General features: G+C 46.1%; 1 protein-coding gene across 2 annotated transcripts in view; it reads left to right on the top strand.

The window, feature by feature from the left end:
- The first annotated feature begins 5,497 nt into the window (after positions 1-5,497).
- The window catches only part of Yeats2 (YEATS domain containing 2), an 89,226-nt gene continuing 88,723 nt past the window's right edge, over positions 5,498-6,000 (top strand). For both annotated transcript variants that reach the window (XM_048347026.1, XM_048347025.1), the window contains exon 1: positions 5,498-5,637. The gene's annotated coding sequence lies outside the window, so the exon portion shown is untranslated. The remainder of the gene's footprint in view (positions 5,638-6,000) is intronic.

The raw sequence follows: 6,000 nt of genomic DNA, 5'->3' as shown, positions 1-6,000 counted from the left end.
TCTACTCCCCCAACATTTCCTACCGTGTTTCCCTAATCAAGATGGAGTCAGCTGTGCTCCCTACAGCACTTTCTCCCTTTACCCCAGTGCTGGAAGGGACTGAACTCAGAGCCTCTCACATTCTAGGCAAATACTTTACCACTGAGCTATATTTCTAGCTCATAACTGAATATTTTAGCCTTCTATTAGTCTTGGATATAGAGAAATAACTTCCTGGTTTGAGTGGATAGCAGTTCCAGTAACATAATAACCATGAATTCCTGGTCAGAGTAGGATGGACTAGGTAAAAGGAAAACAAGTGGGAGTAGTAGGGCTGGGGCCCTCAGGACAACAGGACTTCTCTAACTCAGTTCATATATATATATATATATATATATATATATATATATATATATATATAATCAAACTGAATTACAGAGAGGTTATAGTTTCATACATTAGGCATTGGATACATTTCTTGTACTGTTTGTTATCTTGTCCCTCATTCCTCCCTCCTCCCTCCTCCTTTCCCTTCCCCCCATGAGTTGTTCAGTTGTTCAGTTCATTTTCACCAAACAGTTTGTAAGTATTGCTTTTGTAGTTGTTTGTCTTTTTTTACCCTATGTCTCTCGATTTTGGTGTTCCCTTCCAATTTCCTAGTTCTAATACCAGTATACTCAGTTTCCAATATACTCAGATAAGATACAGAGATAGTGTAGGTACAACCACAGGAAGGTGATATAGGAATATCATCAATAATAGAGGCTACAGTTACATATGGCACGTTGAAAGTAGTTACAACTGTGATATAACAATCGTTTCCATAACATGGAGTTCATTTCACTTAGCATCATCTTATGTGTTCATAAGGGTATAGCTATTGGGTTTTTGTGATCCTCTGCTGTGACTTGCCTAAACCTGTACTAATTATTCTCTATGAGGGAGACCATAGAGTCCATGTTTCTTTGGGTTTGGCAGTTCACTTAGTATAACTTTTTCCAAGTCCTTCCATTTCCTTACAAATGGGGCAATGTCATTCTTTCTGATAGAGGCATAAAATTCCATTGTGTATATGTACCACATTTTCCTAATCCATTCGTCTACTGAGGGGCATCTGGGTTGGTTCCATATTCTAGCTATGACAAATTGTGCTGCGATGAACATTGTTGTGCTGCTGCCTTTAGTGTGATTATGTTTGTGGGCTTTTGGATAGATACCCAAAAGTGGGCCTGCTGTGTCATAGAGGAGTTCTATGTTTAGCCTTCTGAGGAATCTCCATACCACTTTCCAGAGTGGCTGAACCAGTTTACATTCCCACCAACAATGAAGGGTTCCCTTTTGGCCATATCCCCTTCAACAGTTGTTATTGTTAGTTTTCTTGATATAGGACATTCTTACTGGGGTGAGATGGAATCTCAATGTTGTTTTGAGTTGCATTTCTTTTATGGCCAGTGATGTAGAGCACTTTTTCATATGTCTCTTGGCCATTCTCATTTTTTTTTATTAATTAAAAAAATTTTTGACACGGTGTTATGCAAAAGGGGTACAGTTACATAATAGGGCAGTATGTACATTTCTTGTGATATCTTACACCCTGTTTTTCTTTCCCTTCCCTAGATCAGGTAGACATATATACAATGCACAGTGTACCAAAAACATATACAGTAGCCTCGTGGCCTATGCCAAAGGAAATTCACCTAGGACTTTAAATGTAATGTCAACAATAGAGTTTGCTTATCCTTGTCTTATATGAACATATATACATAGCTTTTGAGCTATTGTGATCCACTGAGATGTCTATTTTTGACCTTTATATGTTGAGTAGTTGTTTGGTTTTAGTTACATAATGTGGGGTCGCTGACCCAAACCTGTGGGAAATACCATTTGACAAGAAGTGTTTGGTTTCGCTGACCTGGTCTCTACTGTCTCCCCCTCCCCCCACCTTAACAGTCATATATCAAGGTGATCATGCCCCTTTGTTTTCTGTGTTCTAGGCTTGTCTCGCTCAACATTATTTGTTCAAGTTCTGACCATTTCCCCGCGGATACCAGTATTTCACCATTTCTAATCGCTATGTAGTATTCCATTGTGTATAGTTACCATATTTTTTGGATCCATTCATCTGTGGAGGGGCATCTGGGATGTTTCCATATTTTGGCTATTGTGAATTGTGCAGCGATAAACATGGAAGTGCAGATGTCTTTTTAATATCTTGAGGCCTGTTGTCTAACTCAGTTCTTTAAGAATTCAGGTTTAACTTAAGCTCCAAGCCTCTGGGCCACTGCCTGGGTCTTCCACCCATCTCTACCACTTCTTGGTTGTCTCTCAAATGACTCAATTTTTCTGTGCCGCAGTTACTTTCCTTCCAACTTCCTAACTTCCTTTCTTCCTTTTCTTTTCCTTTCTGTGCTGACACTGGAGCTTTGAACTCAGGACCTGTACATCATTCCTTAGATTTTTTTCACTCAAGGTTGATGCTCCACCACTTAAGCCATACCTTCATTTCCAACTTTTTGCTACTTAATTGGAGATCAGAATCTTATGGAATTTCAAACAGAGATCCTCAGCTCTCAGCCTCCTGAGTAGATAGGATTACAGGCGTGAGCAACCAATTCTATATCTGGCTGTGACTCAGTTTTCCTTTCCTTAAAGTATGGATAATAAAGTTGTTAGGAAGATTAAATCTGTAGTGCTTAGAACACTGCCTGGGAATGCGTGTCAGCTGCTATCTGATTATAGAAATAAGAGACCAGGTTATCACAATTTAATTTTTCACACAAGTAGAAATTTAGATGTGTTGTGTTTTAGATTCTTTTTATGGGGGCGGTGCAGCTTCTAGACATTGAACTCAGGGCCTTGCTTCTCTCAGCTGGCACTATACCACTTGATCCATACCTCTAGCTCTTGACTAGATATTTTGGAGTTGGAATCTCAGACTTTTCTTTCTGGACTGACCTTGACCTGAGATTCTCTGAGTTCAGCTCAGCTACCTAGAATTATAGACACAAGCCACTAGTGCCTGGTGAAACCCAAGTTCTTATGTGAAATTTCTTCCTGTTTGAGCTGTGGCACGCTTGAAGCAGCTGTGACATCAGTAGGTTGTGAGGGTGCAAGCTCTGTGAGCCCATGTACTCTCTGCCATAGCAACCTCAGGAGCTCTCAGGGACTCCCTGGTGACAACCCTATTTCGACAGCACCACCAATCAGATCTCTTCCAACTCCACTGCCACATACCAAATACAAATGCCTCTTTGCTATCTTCAAACAGATCCCGCAAACTCAAAATCTCCCAAGAATTCCTATTTTAACCCCCTGACCCCCAAACAACAGCAACAACAACAACAGCAGCAGCACTGAGAACAGAACCCAAGGTCTGAAACATACTAGGTAAACACACTGTTACATCCACAGCCCAATAAAGGTGTGTGTGTGTGTGTGCGCGCGCGCGTGCGCGCGTGCGCGCGCCTGTCCTGGGGCTTGACCTCAGGGCCTTGGCACTGTTCTTCAGCTTTTTTTTTCACTCTAGGTTAGTACTCCACTTGAATTACAGTTTCATTCCTCCAGCTCCACTTTTGTGATAGTTAATTGGAGATACAAGTCTCACTGGCTTTTTCTGCTGTGGCTGGCTGTGAACCTTGACCCTTACAGCTTAGCCTCCTGAGTAGCTAGAATTACAGGCATGAGTTACAGAAGCCCAACTAAAGAGTTTTTTCCTCTAGTACTGAGCCTTGAACTCAGGGCTCCAAGTTTTCTCTTGACTTTTTCTGCTCAAGGCTGGTACCACTAGAGCCACACCAGCACTTCCTACTTTTTGTTGATCAGTTGTAGATAAAAGTCTCAAAGAATTTTCTGCACAGGCTAGCTCTGACCTGAGATCCTTAGATTTCAGCCTAGTGTAGCTAGAATTACAAGGGTGAACCCACTGGTGCCTGGCTTATCTGTATTAAAATATACAGTGTAGGCAGCTGTGTAAAAATCTATATAAGATTTCTTTAAATGATACAAACGTTCCTATTTCAGAGGAGGCCAAGCTTCAACTTGCCAGTGAAAGTTTCCTGAGTCTCTTCTGGTCTAAAACTTCCATTGGATAAAATACTGGGTAACAATTCAAGGTTGCAGTCCTATCAGAGCCCTCCTCCCCCTTTCCCCTTTGACTTCTCAAGGTGGCCTATGGGAGGCAGTGGCAAGTGGGGGGGGGCTATTATGGAGTATTATATCTGTAGGCAGGGTTGGGGCTGCAATTTGGGTTCTCACTGGCCTCTGCTGGTATATGCCTGAACTCTCCTGGTCATCTGCCTTCATCTGTGGATGGTTAGCTGGTTTGTTCGGGATGTGTTGCTTCAATGATATCTAAGAGTTTGAGTTTCATCTCTTATGACCTCTCTTCTATCCCTGCTCCTCTTACCATCTGATGAGAGCACATCAGCTCTGCAGGCATCTTCAGTTCTGCCTATTCTTTATGTTTTAACCATATTTCCATCCCTTCCCTTCCTATCAGTCCACACCAGGTCTCTCTGCTTCCTAGGATCAATTGGACCTGACACTGTCCATTTGGCCCATCTATGGCTCTCAGTCATGCTTCCTGTATGTCTGGCAGGAGAATGGAGAGAAGTCTGCATTCCCAGCATGCTATTTGCCAAGTGGTGGAAACCAATAGCATTATCTCTGACTCATTTTGTATAACACTGTCTGCTTAGTGTAGGGAATCTCTGAGAATGGAGATGCCTTCCAAGGTTGGCCAGGAGAAGTTTACTTCTAGCTTCTTGGGCAGTTAGACATAATCCTATGCCATTGCCTCAGGGTTAGACCCCAAGAGCGAAGAAACACAATGCACTCATCCTAACCTCTGACCTTATCTCATTTCACTGTCCTTGCTGGGCTTCAAGGGAACCTCCCTTTAGGCTACCAGGCAGCTGTAACTACAGGCCTGTGCCATCACAACTGTAAAACGTGCCCCTATTAGCACAGAGATACTCACGGATGCACATACCTACAAATCATAATTACTGTTATTAATGTGGAAGCTCACCTACAATGGGAAAATGAAGAGTCTACCAAACTAGGTTGAAAGTATAATTCCATCCTTTTATGTTTAATTGTGTGTGTGTGTGTGTGCCAGTCCTGGGGCTTGAACCCAGGACCTGGGCTCTGTCCCTGAGCCTCTCTGTGCTCAAGGCTAGCACTCTACCACTTGAGCCACAGTATCACTTCTGCCTTTTTCTGTATATGTGGTTCTGAGGAATCAAACCCAGGGCTTCCTGCATGCTAGGCAAGCACTCTACCACTAAGCCCAGCCCCTGAAATCCAAGTCTAACAGTCAGGAAAACAAGAGATGACAAACAGATGAGCCTGGAGTAGCTGCCTCCAGGATCAGAGACCTGCCGCCCGTGGCCACGCCCACAACACTGCCATTGCCACGCCCCCACAGGCGAGCTCCGCCCCCGGCTGCGCGCGCCCCAGTTGCCGTAGTTCCCGCCCTCGCTGCTGACGTGCGGGGCGGAGCGGGGCGGGCGGGATTCGTTTCGCTGTGTGCTTCCGCGGCTGCAGGGTCGTCGGGACCTCGTGGCGGGGCATCTCTGCGGGCTTGGCCCGCTCCCTCCTCCCTCCGTACCTTCTCACAGTACGCGGCGGGATCGCGGTGCAGGAAACTGGGGAGAGGTGAGTGTCGCCGGGAGTTGGAAGGACCGGGCGGGTGCGCGCCTCGCTCTCCCGGGCTTTGTCTGGGCGGGGGCGGCGCGGGCACGTGCGCGCCCCTCCCCCACCGCGGGCTTCGCGGAGCGGGTGGGGGCTGGAGCGGGCCCGGGGCGGGAGCGGGCCGCGGCGGGGGCCGTAGGAGAAAGGGTCGCGGGCCTGGGAAGAGGGAAGGCGGGCTCTGGGTACGCGCGTCCGGGGCCCTTTGAGGGGGGGCCTGGCGTCCTGAGGAGTGGGGGGGGGGCGGTCCCTGCAGCCACAGCGGCCGAGCTTCGGGTCTCTCGCCGGGGCGGCCTGCGGAGGGGGTAAGAGAGCAGAATGTCCCCGGCA

Source organism: Perognathus longimembris, chromosome 5 (assembly GCF_023159225.1).
Source record: "Perognathus longimembris pacificus isolate PPM17 chromosome 5, ASM2315922v1, whole genome shotgun sequence".
Lineage (NCBI taxonomy): Eukaryota > Metazoa > Chordata > Mammalia > Rodentia > Heteromyidae > Perognathus > Perognathus longimembris.
Note: the sequence above shows the minus strand (reverse complement) of the source record. Positions and strands in the feature narration are given on the sequence as shown.